Consider the following 18,448-nt stretch of genomic DNA (forward strand, 5'->3'; position numbering starts at 1 on the left):
TCGCGCGCGCGCTCTGGCTGCGCTGGCCGATAGGGAGGTTAGCCCCGGCGCAGCGGGCAGTCATTAGAAGTAGAGAGGGGCTGAAGGAGGACACTTAACAACCCCCCTTTCTACCCCCACACTACCATTGCCCCCCTCTCACACTCTCTGTGTTGTGCTTTGGCTGAAAAACAGCGGTGTCCGCCGAGAAAGGTAGTTGCCCCGTGTTTGCCAAAAGAGCCAAGAGTTCGTCACCTCACTGTTTATAGAGAGATGGGCTTGACCATTTATGCGTCAACGAATTCCAACCCCGCTCCTTTCAGTGGTGTGCTTTTTTTATCGCTAGTTGGTCTTGCTGGAAAAGCGAGTCGTAGCACTGCACGAAGAAGTCTGTCACACAGAGACCGTCATATTTAGACATTTGGCACTCTCTAGATAATGCAAATTCTGCTAAGGCGCGACAGAGGAAGAGAGCAGAAGAATAAAGTGAGATAAAGCTTTCAGAGTTATTACAGCATTTTAAGATTAATATGGCTGTAGGGCGCCAGTCACAAGCATCCATACGGAACACACGCGGTGGCTCAGTGGCGGTGACTTCCGACCGCTGAGGAATGAAGTCGCGGGATCGAATCTCAACCGCAGCGGCCACATTTCGGCGGAGATGAAGTGCAAGAACGTCCATGTGGTTTGTGATGTCATTGCACTGTAAATAAGCGCAAATGGTCGAAATTAATCCGGAGCCCTCTGCTTGGCGACTTTTTCTGCCTGTCGTCTTTCATACCTTCCTTGATACCTTCCCCCGTGAGACAACGCGAATTTCCCTGATTCATGGAGAATTCACATTTTTGAAGCACTATAACTATAGGAAGGTTATCCCCAATTCGTGTCGATTGTGGGTCGTCGTCACCTTCAAGCGTCCGCGAACCCTGAACAAAGGCACTGAGTTTGGAGAAAGAAGACCGAGAAGAAATTTCTTTCCACCGAGGCGACAGGGGATGGACTGTTACGACTCGGCTTGAGACCCGAAATGATCACGGTGGCGGATTTAACAGCGGAAATTTCGAAAGGTCGTTTGACCCCACGATGACCCCACCGAAAAGGATGACTTTCTGGGAAGTGGTCGATGAGGCTCTGCCCACGCTCGGCTCGGTGCGAACGACCTTCCCTTCTAGAAGCGACCGACGATGGACCGACGACAAGGGAAGAAAGGATTCACCTCGTCTGAGAGGAACCGGAACGAATCGGAGGAAGCCGGCGCAGATGCGGCCACGGCGCCAGCATGTCTACGACACACCTGTATTCGACCGACACGTGCTGCTTGCAGTGATGTTGCACCGCAGTGCGAAGGAGTCGCAGACTGGCGTTTCCCCTCGCCAAATTCCCACGTGTGGAATCTGCAACAGGTGCCTCCGTTTGCTGTGTTGTGTTGTGCCGATCTGTGCGTCGTGTTGAATTGCCACCTGGTGAAGGGGGCGGAGCCTTAGGGTACTTAACCAGCGCCCTAAGTGAGAACGGACGCTCTGGGCCTTGGGTAAAAGGCTCATCCAGTCGCTCGACGTTATGAACTCTTGAAATATTTCTTGATTCTTTGCTCTTTTGCATTTCAGTATGTAAATAGTTTCTTGCCATTAAACCCTCTTGTTTTCGTTTCCCAAACTCCGAAGTTTCCGACTTTCCTCAGCCCGACGACGCAACACGCTACCAAATGGAGCCCGGGTTCGAGCTTTCCTGTGCGCCACAATAGGACAAAAAAGTGGCAGAGTTTTAACGTAGTTAAACCAAGCAGACGTGCGAAAACACGTGTTCAGCCTGCTTCACACATTGCTGAGTCATGGGCATGTCTGGCGACGGACGATATTAGACTGTTGCCACGCTAGGTTTGGCCAAGGTCACTCTCCAGGTCGCCCTCCCATTGGCTACAGCTGGCGCGACGCTCCTCCGAACTTACACGAGCTTCTCTCATTGGCTGCAGCTGGCGCAACACCCTCCTCCCATTGGCTACAGCTGGCGCGACGCTCCTCCGAACTTACTCGAGTTACTCCGAGGCTTCACACAAGATTCTTGGTTGGAACCGTGTTAAATAATGCTTTCGCACTAAAAGTGGAGAAAATCCACAGCAGATGTCGTCGTCGAGAGCATATGTAAGCATGAAATGCGTCGTAGAAACGGCGTAGCGCATTCTAGGAAGCCTCAGAGATTGTGGTAGACGTACTGGAGTTCTGGAACCTCCGTCATCATCCACCTTTATGAGCTTTACATGGCGATTGACAGTGCGCTCGGACTGATTCGTCGCTTTTGGTGCATGGAGACCCGCGTGACTAGCGCCGGGATCCAAACTGGAGAAGGTGGCGTTGCGGACGGTGTACGCGAGAGCCTCGGCCTTTATGCTCGATGAGATAGCTGCCGGTATGACCATGGCATGGCCTGAACGTGCAGTGGCTCCCATGTCGCCTCCATGATCTGCTTATAAACGACTTTCTTACCCAGGCGAAAGTGCTGGCTCTCAGCGAGGTCTGTACGGACGAGCGTGTTGGTCTTGACAGATCTGTCTGTGTTGATTTCTTTAAATGTCACAACGTCCGAGCTGGCGACGTCGCCATTTACGAAGGGCGCACGGAAAACATGCCTTGTGGACAGAACATCATTGCTGTTGAAAGAACTGGCCTCACGTCGAGAGACATGTGTGCCGTCAAATGCGACGTAAGCGGAAGAGACGTGGTGATAGCCTGCGCATACATTTCATGCAACACCACCCAGAAAGACATAAAAGATTTCATGGTCACGGCCTTTATGCACTACGCTGACGTCGACACTTGCATCGCAGGGAAATTGGACGTTCCCGTTGTCATTTGCGAGTACTTTAACGTCCACGCTAAGCAGTCGTGGTGTTTACCGGAGTTAATTCACAAACATCTAGGCGTCACGATTGAAAAGTAGCGGTTTGAAAAGTAAAAGTAACCACAAACATACCTTAGGGGATAAGAAAGTGCAGCTATCTAATCGCGAGTGTTGGCGGCCTCGTAAAGTACGTGGTTAGGGTACAGTATTTTTACGGGCAATTGTACCCCGCCTATTGCAGCTAAAATGATCCTTTTAGTTGGGTGCATTTCGCAGCAATTCAGCCCCGGTTTCAGAAGCGAGTCCGCCTCCAGTAGAACCAGTATTTTTTTCCAAAATTGTGCATCACTTTAAACGCGCAGCAATAACTATCTTAGTTACCTTATCTTATTATCTGGATTTATAACTATCTTAGTTATATGGTAGAGAGAGGGTGTGGTTGATGGTCCTTTGCGATCACAAAAATGAACAAGGGAGGGGAAAACCTCAGGTTGCTTGAGCCAACGTTTCGACAAGGGGACTTGTCTTCGTCTGGGCAAAGCGTTCATCATTGGCAGGGATCAAATAGGGCCTTCGCTCCGAGGAGGAAGGCCCCGGGGGTGGGGAAGGAAAGTGGTGTGAGAGGGGATGCGTGTCAGGAAGGGGAGGGAGGTGAACCTTGATTCATTACGCTGCAATAGTGGAAAAACTTATATCCGGGGGGTCTGTAATGAACAAAGGCTTTGAAGGGGCTGCGACGGGGGGAGGCGCTGTAGGACCTGAAAAACTCAGATAAGAGGATTAGTCAGCGTGGTACAGGGAAATGAGAAGAAGGCAACCAACATAGGCTGGCACTGGAAGGCGGGGCATTTCCAAGGGAGGGGGGGGGGGGGGGGGGGAATGGCTCGAGTTCAGAGAAAGCCAAAAAGGTGGGGCGGAGGGGGTAACAGGAACGTCATGGTTTCCGAGAACTGATAGTAGGGGATCAGGAAAAAAAAAAGGGGGGGGGGGGGGGGGGGGGTTGAGTCACAGGGAGACGGTGAGAAGGCCGGAAATGTGGTGGAAGATATGACGTGGGAAGGGTGCAAAGAGCGATAGTATACTCGGAAGTACTTGTATTTGGCCGTGTTGGTTCATAACTTTTCAGGAGGACACAGGGGCGCAACAAAAGACCCGGACATAGAAGCAGACAGGGACAAGCCCTTGTCCCTGTCTACCTCCACGCCCGTGCCCCCCATCCCGCCCCTGTGTCCTCCTGAAAAGATAATATACTTATGCGAGGTTCTAGGAAATGGTCTGAGCACGTGCAAGACATTTGTTAATTTAAAATTATGCTAACCCTGGAATGTACCTGAGAGATTCCAGGTTTCCTCTAGACATGTTAATCCCTGTTGGTTGCAGTGTTTTAAATTTGTGGATTAGGAATGCTTCTCTGTATTTTCTGTCCCTAGTCGATTTGAAGCCTGACTGAAGAATGAACAATTTGAGTTCGTCGAATTTGTGATGGCGTTGATTAAAATGGGTCGACACTGCCTTCTGTTCATTACGTGTTGTGTCAGCCCGGTGCCCGTTTAATCTGGCACTCATTGTTTGCCCGGTTTCCCCGATATATTGTTTCTGGCAGAAGGAGCACTGGAGCATGTAGATAATATTGGACGATGTGCAGTCAAAACTAGTCTTTATATCGAAACTGAAATCGTTTGCCGTACTTTTAACCGTAGTGTCCCTTTGTAAATGTTTGCATGTCTTGCATCTAGGTCGAGAGCATGAAGTTACTGTCGGTGGTGGTTTCTTACCGATCCTAGCATGCACCAGGATGCCCTTCAGGTTTGTGTTGCGTCTGTATGTTACCCTTGGTGCGTCGGGAAATATTTTCTTGAGACGGTCGTTACCAGTTAAAATGGGGTGGTATTTCCGCAGGATATTGTTTATGTTTGGAAGCGCGTTTGAGTATTTCGTTATAAGTGCAGGAGGTCGTTGACTGTTAGCTTTTGTTCGTTTTTTAAGAACTACATCTCGTTTCAAATTGCTTGCTCGTTGGAACGCATTATTGAGGGTTGTCTGTGGATGGTTTCTGGTGATTAGTGTGTTTTTTTAGCGAGTGTAGGTGTTTCAGGTAGTCGTCGTCGTCGCTACATATTCTTCTTAGTCTCGTTGCCTGCCCTACGAATATACCTTGTTTGCAGTGTCTTGGATGATGGCTAGTGAAATCTAAGTATTGCTGTCGGTCAGTGGGCTTCCTGTAAAGTGTGGTTTTGAGCTTGCTATTTTCTAAACGGACAGTGGTGTCAAGGAAATTGACTTGCGTTTTCGAGGAGTTGAAGGTGAATTTAATGCTAGAGTGGCATGAATTTAAATGTGTGACGAATGTCCTTAGGGTCTCAGCCCCATGCTCCCATATCATGAAAATGTCGTCTATGTAACGCAGGTATATAAGTGGTTTTTTTAGAAATGAATTTAGAAGTTGAGATTCTAGTAGCCCCATAAAAATGTTCGCGTAAGTGGGTGCGAAGGGAGTGCCCATGCTTGTTCCAAATACTTGAAGGTAGTAAGAAGAATCGAATTCAAAGTAGTTGAGTGTTAGTACCAATTCAAGTAGCGTGAGGTACACTTCAGTTTCGTGCGGGTGAGGACTTTGAGTTAGAATTTTGGAGAGTGCGTCGATACCTTCATTTATGGGAATATTTGTGTACAAAGCGGCGACGTCCAGTGTGACAAGTATGCTATCTGCTGGGATAATGGAAGCCTGATTCAGAGACTCTATTATGCGGAGAAAGTGCGGTGTATCCTCGACAAAGGAAGGGAGGTGGGTAGGAATATCTGCAAGATAGTTGTTCAGGAAAATTGATAAGTTCTCTGTGGGCGTGTTATTGTTTGAAACGATAGGTCTGCCGGGGATATCTGCGGTAAACAAGTCTTCTGCGGAAACCTTATGGATTTTGGGAAGTAGGTAAAAGCGTCCTGCCTGTTTGTTTAGCGGATTTAAGAAGTGGTAGTCGGACTGCGTGATTAGTTCCCGTGATAATAAGTTTGCCAGTTTGTTCAGAATCAATTTGCAGAACTCCGCAGTGGGATCTGAATCTAATTTCTTATAATGACAAGGGTTTTTGAGTTGCCTAAAAGCTTCTTTTTTGTATTTTTCGGCCGGCAGGATAATTATGCTACCTCCTTTGTCTGCAGGCTTAATGACTATATCGGTTCTTAGTTATAGCTATTTCTGCGCGCTAACATTCCATTTCTTTGCACTACAATGCAAATAAATTGAATGTTAGCCTGTTGCTACTGGCACGGTGCTCATGAGAACAAATTACTCCCTAGCATCCACCCAAGCGCAGTCATATGGCTACAGACGAAAGCTATACAGCTTCCACACAAACTTCGTAGTTAAAGAAAAGTTCGTCCTGGTCCGCGGTTCGAACTCGATAAAAACGCTTCACCAGGGCAGTCGTTATACCAACTCAGCTAAACGGCACGGATAGCATGTGGTAGGGCGAGAGCGAATATATCAGTAACTCTAAGTGGGAACAGTGTTGTTCAAACGTTTAGGGTGAAGCGCCCAAGGTGGAGTAAATGTGGTTTATTATAATGTCGTGGTGTAATCCTTCAAACGAACAAGAAAGGAAGTGTTACCATCCAGGATAAGCTAAAAAGCTTTTTTTCTTGGCAATAACTTCTAACTTTTTGCTGTTGCACTCCTATCGTACAGCGGCGTACGCTGGTGCGCCTTTTTTTTTTTTTTTTTCCTTTTAAAGCTCAGAAAATTTGCGCGATAGCTCAACATAAGCAGATGTCATTATAGTCGGGCGCAACTCAAGAACGAAGTGGCAAACGCCTCTCAAAGGTGGCCCTCCATCCAATGACGCTGACCGGTTTTCATGACGTCGCGATTAATCGCTGATTGATCCCCTGCCATGCTACCGTTACAGTGCGTTAACTACGGATCAGCCATGACGTCACGAAAATCGATCGACGCCATTTTTGCTAGAGGGCGTTCTTTGAAGGACATTTGAGCCTTCATTCTTGAGTTTTATCCGATTATAGTGAAACAAGCCAAATGGCACATTTTGCTTCTCACATCTAGTGTTTTTTTTTATTGCAAATGGTGGCATATACAATTTAACAATATCGAGTGTGCATAGATGCATATGAACCAGGGTAAAAAATTAATTCTTTCCGTATACGAGATTTAGAGTTTAAAGGTTTCGAAGCTTCACAATAAACGCCAAGCAGCCAAATTTGGAAAAGAAAGAGTACCTTTTTTCTTTGTGCATTTCTCAATATTTGCACCAAGCACGCGAAAATTCCTAGGGACTCTAGACACCGCTCTCTTCTGTGCGCTAGTAAAGACTGCGGCTGCATATCCACCTGGATGGCGGTCAGAAAATGCCCAATAAAATGAGCAAAACTTTGAAAGCGAACGATCACCCCCGAAGCATTTTGAAGTTCACGCACATGACTGTATTGCAATGACTAGAATGACGCCATCTAGGGTGTCTCACTCTGCAACATGCCATTTGCAATTTTTTTTAGTACTTCCACCGCTTAAGGATATAACTCATCGTAGCCCGACACGGTGGCTAAGTAGCTATGGTCCATTTCTAAACTTCGTTTCAGGCCAAGTGTAAAATCATGTACGCATGCATGGGGGAAGGAAACGACATAGGAAAGGCCCTAACGTCACCGTTTTTGAAACCGGAAGTGAGGGCTCCACCACGTTATTGGGCCTAACAACGACTAGACTTTCAAGGAAGTCGTGCTCTTTTCGTGATTTTATGATGTGGAGGCAGGTGCGCGAAATATCGACTCGTATTGAAAGCTGGAGCACTACCGCTGGTCACGTGTTGCGCGTTGTTATCTAGAGGCGGCCGTGGCAGGCGGAGACGCGAGTTGACAGGTCTGACAGGCGGAGGCAAGAGATAAGAAAAGCGGGCTATCGGCAAAGCCGCGTTCGCAGATTCATCCACACCCCAGCTATACGCCAATCTTAAGTACTGGAGCAGAGTTGGCTGCGCTTCTTGCGGCAGTACAGTATATCTCACAACAATCACCTCAAAAATGGGCTGTTTTCTGTGATTCAAAAGCTGCCCTACAATGTCTTCAATCTTCCTTGAGACATAGCGACCATGAGCAACTTACAGCGGAGATACGATATCTGCACCACCAGGCAATCGAACAAGATCATGAAATCATCTTCCAGTGGGTACCAGGCCATAGCGGCATTGTTGGTAACGCCTTAGCTGACGATGCTGCTCGATCGGCTCACGATACAACCAACACTGTCCGCATACCACTGACAAGAGCTGACGCAGCAAGGCACCTTCAACTGCTCGCCCGAAACCTGACTGTAACGTCGTGGTCTGCCCCTGGAGGTTGGTCACCCCGCTCGCATCACTTCAACCTCTTGCTCCAACATCACATACCATTCGGCCTCCCCCGCGGTGATACTACGCTGTTGTGCCGCCTGTGGCTGGGAGTGGCGTTCACAAACGCCTATTCCCATCTGATCACAATGGCTGACTCTCCTGCGTGTGACCAGTGCGGTTGTGACGAAACGATCAGCCACCTCCTCTGTGACTGCCCTCGTTTTGAGCGAGAGCGCGGTGTCCTAAGTGTTTCTCTGCTCCGCTTGGACTCGCGTCCTTTAACAGAGTATAACGTTCTGGGGCCTTGGGCTCAACCTTCCAGACAACGGAAAGCGGTGAAAGCGCTCCTGACTTTCTTAAGGGACTCGGGGTTGCATTCCCGCCTATAATCTTTAAGTTTTCAGTGCGCGCCCTCTGTCCCTGTGACATGGTGGTCGCTGGACACTTAGAAAACTCATTTCCTTGCCGCTCTTTTTCCTTTTTTCCCCTTTGTTCCCCTCCCCAAGTGTAGGGTAGCCAACTGGGCATCGCCTGGTTAACCTCCCTGCCTTTCCGTCCTTTTCTCTCTCTCTCTTTAAGTACAGAAATTCGTGTGCACTTCCCTTTTTGTGCGCGTGGCAGAGACGCACACCCACCTCTACCTCGTGACTTCACGGAGCGAGCTCTACGGCTTTGAAAGTCTATTCAATGTTGGTCGGCCACGTCTCTTCTCAAGCACTCTCTCAGCGCGCTGGCGCATGCTGTGCGAAGCAGGCTTTCAACGCTGATCGAAACGACTGCACAACGCCAAAAACATGCTAAAAGAGAATCGCGAAACTGCAGCGCCCGAAACAACCAGTTCACGCAAAGACGGCATGCTGAGTGAACTAAACTACACTGAGGACTAACCCTGGCAGATGGCCTCCAAAGTTTGTGGCACCCCGCGAAACACAACGATTATATGACTGCCAATTTCAAACCGGTTGCGCTTGTCGATACGCGCGATGCAGACGCCATTGCTATGAGTACTTTGTGATTTGCCATAGAATACCATACTTCCTGGCACAAAACCACGTGACTTCCGGCTCATATTTCGTAATGTAGCTGGGACAGCTGGGGCGCCTGCTATGTTTTCCTTCTTCTCTGTACGCACGGGTAGACAAACTAACAAAATTCTTTGTAAAACCAGCTCTCGCCTCTTTCGCATTTTTCCAACGGCAGTGAACCGGTGCATCCGTCATCTTGGAAGGTGCGCACAGGCGCACACACCTGTACGCGATCTTCACGTGACCTCGAGTGTCCGTGCAGTCGAAGGACTGTGGTCGCGAACCCCACCGTAGAAGCACTAACATTTAGCGCTGAAAACAAAATCATCGGGAGTTTACAAAAACCACTACGTGTATCAACGACAGCTGTGGTTCATTGGGGCGTTCTAACATCGTCATCAGCCTGACTGCGTACACTGCAGGGCAAATGCCTTTCCAATATCCCTCCAACTGACCCCGTGGTATGCCAGCCACAGCTGCGTTATTCCCGTATATTACACAAGCGCTTCGCTCCATATCATACTTTCGGTCGCCCTCGACTGCCTTCTGTCCATGTCGAATTCTTTTTAATTTCGTCTAAAATATCCTCAACTCGCGTTTGATATCTAATCTAGGCTGCTTTCTGTTGCCGGGATATGTTTTATTTCCATAAAGGATACATAACAGGTATCGCATGGTGAGCAAGGATAAGGAGTTTTTAATCGTATATAAGAGAGCTACTAATATACTCCAGAAGCCTGGCGACATCAGTCAACGCAGCTCCGTGTGATCGCTCGCGGGCCTGTTGCTGCGCCAGCTGGCGTTCATCCGACGGGCTGCGAGCCATACGACGCCTACTGATGGGGTTTGAGCTGCGCTCTTACTGGTTTTAAGTGGTGATGCGAATTGGTAAGAGCCGTGCTGACCATGGAACCAGCATTCATGACCTGGGATTTTGCGGTGGATGCCAAGGGATGCCATTGCGGTGGATGCCAAGGGAAGTTCTACTAAATCATATCCCTGCAAGAGGCAGTACTCTTTGAAAGCATCAACACTATATAATTGTGGTTAAGCCTCGATGGTAAAACGCCTACATGTGTGCGTTATGCTCGCGTCACGTTTTGGGGCTGTTCTTCGGATCCCGCTGGTCATGGCCAGAAGTTTGATTATCGGCCGACATCATTGTAGCCGTCTCAGCCACATTCGCTTGATCTAATCGCATTTCATTTTATACTTGGGAGCATATTAGCTCTAGCCAAACAGCCCTCCTTCTTCAAAATTTTTTAGGCCGAAATGCGTTGTCGGTGATAAAATTCGCCCATTGGCTGAAGGGAAGCGACGTCGCGAGACCAGAGCATTCCCATTGGCGGAAGGGAAGTGATGTCACCAGACGGGAGCATTCCCATTGGATAGAGGGAAGTGGCGTCAAGAGACCAGAGTATTCCCATTGGCGGAAGGAAAGTGATGTCACCAGACGGGAGCATTCCCATTGGCCAGAGAGAAGTTACGTCACCAGACCACAAGTGACGGCCTTTCGGGCAAAGTTCCTGCAGAAACAGCTGTTAACACTATCGAATTTACAACACGTAATGAAATTAGGCATACCTGTGAGTGTTTTGTGAACGCTCGGAGATAAACTAAGCAGAAAGGTGGGCGAGTTGATGATGGTGGAGCACCGCACCGGCGTAAAGAAAGGATGACATGGAAGGAGGCAAGCCCAGCGATTGGTTTTGAATGTTGGTTCTACGTATGTCTCCGTCCTTTACTCCGGCGCATCTTTCAAGAACTATTACCATTATGGGAAACTGTATTATCTTAGTAAAGCACGTTTCTACCAGACCAGAAACCAAACGGACTGATGTAGGTCTCAAGTAGTAGTCGGTCTCATTGTCAGAACATTACGTCGCCATGCGTTCATACTGATGTGACGTATCGAATAATTTCATTCATCACGCGTAGCTATCCAATTTTTAGAGCGTTCTAAACTCCATTCGTCAAAGGTGCCGTGGTGCCGCTTATATTTATGCCTTCGTATCGCCTCCGAGAATGCATGCAGGGAGCCCCAAAGACACAGGAAAAGCTAACAAGAATGGTTCAGGGCAATTTCAAACCTCTTTTGCACCGTGTCCTCTGATTATCTGTGAATACCTGCTCGCACACTTCTCGGCGAATGGCAGTGCATTTCGTGGGAGTTGGGGTCCTTGATTCGCGTTTTATAGACAGGGGCTGTTCTTAGCTTTCGTGCTACAGTTTCGAGTGCACAGCAGTGTCCCATCCAAAGTGCAGGCCTGCAAGTCACTTACTAGGCTGAATTGCAACGCGATAAAATTTCGCCACTGATAGGAGACAGTTGCCGAGTATGTCTTAATTTCATACTAGGATTATCGCTGTCGTAAAATCCCTCGCGTCAGCAAGATACTCAGAGAAATCAAATGAAAGCCCTTACAGCTTTGCGGTTTCTGCTCGACGGCTATAAACTTTCGTAAAACTTGACGCAGGTTTAGGAGATGAGAAACGTCAAGTTAGGCGACGGTGAGGTGGATGATATCACTCACGAAAAGAGCATGCAAGTGAGAGAGGCGGGTTTACTGCATGTGTTTCTTCACCGCTATACCTACAGCAGAGAAAGCATAAACACGGCTGTAGACGCTTGCCACAGCAATCGCGTGTTTTTCCAAGGTAAGATGGGCACTGTCTATCTGAATGTAGGGCCCAAGAGGGGCGAGGGATACGCTCCGCCTAAAAACAGTTGTCGTTGCTCAATGCTATAAGGTTTACGACGAGATGTAGTTTCACCCCAGAGCAAATACAGGGTGTGCTCTTAGCGCAGACGCTACGTGCCTTCTTACGTATACGCACGGTTCGCCGTGAAAAGGAGCATATTAGCGACGTTGTCTTGGTTGAAGGTAAAACAACTCGTGGTTTTAATCTGTTGTTACCGCCTGAGGTTAGCGCAGTGAGGTAGGAGACATTGTTTCGGATTCTTGTGCCGGCTCTATAGCTTTGGTCGATTTTTGGCGAAATTGAAGTTGAAGTTGAAAGTTTATTAAGGAATTCAAACCAAGTTACAAGCGTATACTGTGAGAGGTCCCATGGTACAAGACCGCAGGCTGGACCTCCCATGAAAATAAATTTCAATAAGGTCGGTCGGTCGGTCGGTCGGTCGGTCGGTCGGTCGGTCGGTCGGTCGGTCGGTCGGTCGGTCGGTCGGTCGGTCGGTCGGTCGGTCGGTCGGTCGGTCGGTCGGTCGGTCGGTCGGTCGGTCGGTCGGTCGGTCGGTCGGTCGGTCGGTCGGTCGGTCGGTCGGTCGGTCGGTCGGTCGGTCGGTCGGTCGGTCGGTCGGTCGGTCGGTCGGTCGGTCGGTCGGTCGGTCGGTCGGTCGGTCGGTCGGTCGGTCGGTCGGTCGGTCGGTCGGTCGGTCGGTCGGTTGGGTTTAACGTCCCAAAGCGACTAAGGCTATGAGAGACGCCGTAGTGGAGGGCTCCGGAAATTTCGACCACCTGGGGTTCTTTAACGTGCACTGACATCGCACAGTACACGAGCCTCTAGAATTTCTCCTCCAAAGAAATTCAACCGCCGCGGCCGGGTTCGAACCCGCGTTTTTCGGGTCAGCAGCCGAGCACCATAACCACTGAGCCACCGCGGCAATAAGCAACGAAATACAAAATGCACAATACATTAACTAGCGACGCAGAGAATAAATATAGGTACAAAGAGTAATATGAGTTAGTGAAATATTTAAATACAAACAATATAATGCAGGAGAATGTACAATAAAACACTCACAGGTGCCGCGATACATGGGATCAATAACAAAAAAATCACACATTAAGAAGGAAAAGCTTTAATTTGACCTTGAACAACGAAAGCGTATTAGTTTGATTGATGCCTAAGTTCAGAGAGTCCCAAAATGATATGGATGAAAAATGAAGGCATTGTTTCCCGTAGTTAGTTCGTACCTTAGGTAATAAGAAGTTATTACGCAGCGCAAAACGTGTGACGATGTTGCTTATGATCGTGCCGGGAGAAAATATGCTTAGCGGGAGCTGATGATTAAGAATCTTAAAGCATAGGATACCAATGTTGTAAAAATAAAGGGCCGGGATAGGTAGAACGTTTAAATCTATGAACAGAATGCGTAAAGGTGATATTCGAGGGGTATAGGTTATGATGCGCATGGCTTGCTTTTGCAGTTTTATTAAAGGCCAGAGATGAATATGATAGGCGTTACCCCAAGATGAGATACCGTAGTTTAAGTGGCTGTGGATAGATGCGTAGTAGAGAGATAATGAAATAGCTTGGGGCTTTAATTTGATTTGATTTATTTGTTTCCTTTCTGATACAGAAAGAGGAGCAAGAGCAAAAGGCGGAACGCCTGACGATGGCTCTTGCCCGGCATACAGTTTGGCACAAACAGTCATTTAACATAGATTTACGCGAAAAGTTTCACACCAAGGTCTTCGGGGGAAAATAAGAAAAAGTCACAGCACTGAGGGAAAGAAAGGGTAAATAAATTATGCGACAAAAAAAAAACGCGTATGCAAACAATAGACCGTACATGCCAACACAGAATACTTAGTACAAAGAAGCACAAGCAAGTACACAATTCTGAACATGGTTGTTGCAAGTTTAGCAACATGATAGCAACATCATAATAGCAACACACAACAGCCAGCAAGGTTCAAAACGATAATGCATTCCCAGAAAATAAAACTATGGACACAAACATCGCAGATTAATTGAATTCTAAGTTATTTTCGAGCAGCAGAGCTTTAAGCGTGTTCTTAGAGACATTAGCACTCAGATCTGTTCATTCTTGTAATTCTTGTATTGTAGTACGCGTAACCCACAAGAAATTTTCTTGCATGTTTCTGCTACATGATGATGGAATTTTAAGTGAGGGTCAATGATAACACCCAGAAAAGAAACTCGATCTTTCGACGAAATAGCAGCAGAATTGAGGTATAGTAGTGGTGTAATGGGCAGTGGCTTCTGAGGGGTATGGAAAATCTGAAAACAAGTCTTCGTGACGTTCACGGACAGGCAGTCTATGTGGCACCAGCGCTCAAGAGAATTAAGGTCATTCTGTAGGTTAAGTATGAGCTGATTAATGTCCTGGTGCGATGACATCATGGTAGAGTCATCTGCGTATAGTATACTATTGCAATTATTTAAACAGGATGATAAATCATTAATGTAGAGTAAAAACAATACAGGGCCCAGAATTGAGCCTTGCGCAACACCGTTGATAATTAAAGTTATGTTAGATGCGTGGTCATTAATAGAGACTATGTGCTCTCGGTCACAGAGAAAGCTCTTCAAGAGCATTAGGGGAGTTCCAGTGACACCATAGGATACGAGTTTGTGAAACGAGATGGAGTGATAAATGGAATCAAATGCTTTGCTAAAATCTATGGAAACTGCTCCTGAGAACATTCTTTTATCAATTGCCAGCCTAACGTAATATATGAGAGACGCTATTGCAGTATCTGTAGACAGTCCCCGCCGAAAGCCTTGTTGACTATCTGTCATTATGTTAAATTTTTCAATATAACTTGACAACCTTATTTCGATTAATTTTTTCTAAACTTTTGTCAGAAAAGGGAAGAATTGCAATCGGTCGATAATTGTTTGGTTGAGCTGGATCCCCTTTTTTGAAGACCGGTATTATTTTCGCTATCTTGAGCTGCTTGGGATAACTGCCACATTTAAAAACGAGATTACAGATGTGTATGAGGACTGGTGCAAGCAATGATCGGATACTTTTCACATGCTTTCCATGCGTATTGTCAACACCGGGGCCGGTCGTCTTTAAATTAGCAATTGCTGATAGAACTTCGTCTGGACACGTGGGGGTAAGAAAAAAGGAGTGAGGGCAGCGCTCAAGAGAAGGTGTGCACAACGAAGAGAAAGGATAATTAGATGAATTAAAAAAAATAATTGCTAAATGTATTCGCCACTTCCTTGGGATCGGATAAAGTAACACCACCATGAAAAAGAGATTTAACAACATTAGGTGACTTACGAATATTCAGTAATTCGTCAAGCAGCTGCCATTTTCGTTTAGAACTGTTAGTATGTCTGGATAACTGGTTTTCATAATTTAGCTTTCTTTAGAAGCGATGTTAGTACACTGGAATACCTTTTATATCTCAATTTAAGACGCAGATTGAACGGCTGGTGTTTAGTTTTCTTATACATCTGGACGTATCGTGTTCATTTCATCGAGTTTCGGCTGCCTTTGAGCAAGATGCAACAGGATTCCGAAAGAATATTCCAAACATCGCTGAGACAGGCGCAGCTGGAATCGCACCTGACAGCCACCATTGTGGCCCAGTAACTATGGCATTCTGCTATTCATCATGGGATGAACAGCTAAACCTAACCTGGTCGGAAGCATTTCAATAGAGGCAAAATGCACTGATTCGTCGATGGAACACCACGTAATCAAAAAACGAATCCAGAGACTTCCACTGCGCGCGCCTCATAACACTTGTGTAGCTTTGGCCCCTAAGAATAAAATTAATAGCCAATTCTGCAATTCAAAATGACCGCCGCCGTGAACTGCGTCTGTAAGAAATTAAGTGCGTATGTGATAATTATCTTTACAACTGCGCGTAAGCACTGCAAATACCTTGCACAGCCTGACATTACCGTGTCTTTAGGAGTAGAACAGAGAGCTCTAGCGTCCCATCATCATCACCATCATTCAGTATTTGAATTAGCGTTGCAGCAACTGTCACAAGGTGCGGCTATACGGTGACAATAGGTGCGCAAGCGACAATTGCAGGAAAAGCGCAGCGCATCGCAGAACGGCCCATAGACGGCGATAGCCGCACATTGGTACAGACAGTAGCTTTTGGCTGCAGAAAGCACCCGTTTCTTCTCCCTTTTCTGTTCTTCCAGCTAGGTAGACAGCTCACACTGTCTGTCTGGATGCTTTCGCGCCTTGAGGATACTATTCATCCCAAGCCGGTTTCATTAGCTGCAGACAGCATCTTTGCCTTCTTTCACCGCTTTTGATGCTTTACGCGCCTCTGCTCAGCGCCTGCCGCTGCTTTCGCTTCTTGACGCGCCATAGCACTCTCCCGTTCTCATCGGTCTCAGCGACACTTTCAGCCGCCCTGGCCGCCTTCTCACCTTCGTGTGCGGCTGCATAGAACTGCATGCCATTAGTGACATAAGCGGGTCCTCCGATCTCTCGACTCAACCGGCTCAATTACACGGCCTTGCGGCAACGGTGGAAGCACTGAAAGAACGGATGAAATGGAGGAGAGAGTTAAGGGGGGAAGGCAGGGGTAGAGAAGTGCGCCCGCAGTTTCGTGTTGATCCATGCAGAGTTTCCGGATCTGAGATAAACCGTCGCGTGGCCTGCCGATGGGAGCACGACGGCGTGCGTGCGCGCACGGCAGGCAATAGCACCGCCGCATGAGGCCACCGCAGATAACAGCCGCCAAGGGGCGGGTGGCACCGGGCCTATGCGAAATTACTCGGGTGGCAGCTAGGAAGCCGCCCCAGCGCCATTCACCGCATGACGTGACTCTCCGCGCGCAAACAAGCAACTATTTGGTCCCCAAGCGTAGATGCGTGAACAAGTGGGTTGCCTCTTTGTGTGCATAACCGCGGTGTTTGCGGTTACACCTAGAAGGCCCCGGCAGTTTACTGGTTTATTATCCGGGGGCCAGGCCGTCACAACAATTGAGGCCTTCGAGTTCAACGACACCCGCAATCGGCACATATTCTGCTTTTCTACTTTTTTTTGCCTTTTTCCCCATGCGACTCTCAGCACAAAAACGATTCCATCGTACAACGCATGGAGCCTCCTACTTAGAGAAATGCACTAGAGTTGCAGCTATACGTTTCCGGATAAGCTGATATGCGCTTCCCGACGCCATGTCTTGCGTTATGTCGGCCACTTGACTGCGGCAGAACCATGCAGCTACTGCGTTCGTGGTGTGCTTTCGTCCTCATTGGGTGTGTCATAAACGCAGGCTATTTCACTTTACCCAGAGCAGACCCTGTCATTCTTATCGTTTGGCCTTCCACCTGACAAATACGTTACCGTTTCCCTGAGTTCATCTTCCACTTGCACTTCACACTGACTACTCAGTGCACTCGTCAATGTGCAGGCGCTGCGAGCGGTAATCAGCGGACATCCGCCATATGTTGTGGGCCTGTCCTCTAAACAATACTGTATCATCCATCCTCGCACGTCTCACACCCTCTAGCTGCCTTTACTATACGGATGAAGGCTGGTCTATTGGCATCGCTGTAATCACAAGAAGGAAGCTTACGAGCCTGCAGTGTGAACGTGACATTTAACCACACCGACTGTAATGGCGGCGTACATCATAGCTGTTTAACCAGCTTTAACACCAGAGGGCAACTAATGCAAGCATTTTTGAGAATCATGAATTGGCCGTAGCCACGTAGCAGCCGATACGCTGAAAAAAAAAATAGACGAATAGAGAACCAAGCGCCCATCATGACGGAACCCGGCGAGAAGTTTCCATAACTTGCCGGTGGTGGTGGTGAAAACTTTTAATTACTGAAATAGAGTTTGGGAGCCACAGAGTGGCCCCGCTACATGGTCGGCGTCCCTAGTCCGGGACACCGCATGACAATGCCCCGTCTCTCGCCCGTTTCACCAGAGCCCTTTGGGACTCAAGCGAGGAGCAGTTGAGGAGGGCAGTCTCCCATGCCTCTCTGGAAGGGGTAGGGGAAGGGGGGAGGTGGGAATTTTGAGTACATGCCCACACCATGTGGAAGATATCACAGGTCTCCCCACAGTGCGGGCATCGCCCATCCGTGTTTGGATCGTAATGCTTTAAGATTGCAGGACAGAGTAGAGTACCTGTCTGCAGGCGCCTTAAAGTTCGCTCCTCCGTCTTACTCAGCCCCTTTGCAGGGGCCGGGAAAAGGCGGTGGATGTCGCTATAATGCGTTATAATTTCCCTGAATCGCAGCAGCGGCTGGTTAGTCTCCGAGCCAGAAGAGCTGGGATGAGGAGCCCGGTGAGTAAGCGCTCGGGCAGCCGCGTCAGCGGCCTCATTACCTCGTAAGCCCTGGTGGCCAGGAGCCCAAATGATTCTTTTGAGTGTTGGATCAGTGGCAGTCCATCGTAGAATACAAGCAGCTAAGGGGGAGATCTCCCCTGCCAAGTAATGATCACATGCTTTTCGGGAGTCCGTAATGATGATTCTCGAATTGGCGTGGGCGGCAGCAAGCGCTATCGCTACTTCCTCGCCTCGCATTGAATTCGGGGCTCGAAAAGAGAGTCCATCA

This window comes from Amblyomma mixtum, chromosome 2, assembly GCF_055824585.1.
Source record: "Amblyomma mixtum isolate Tamu chromosome 2, ASM5582458v1, whole genome shotgun sequence".
NCBI lineage: Eukaryota > Metazoa > Arthropoda > Arachnida > Ixodida > Ixodidae > Amblyomma > Amblyomma mixtum.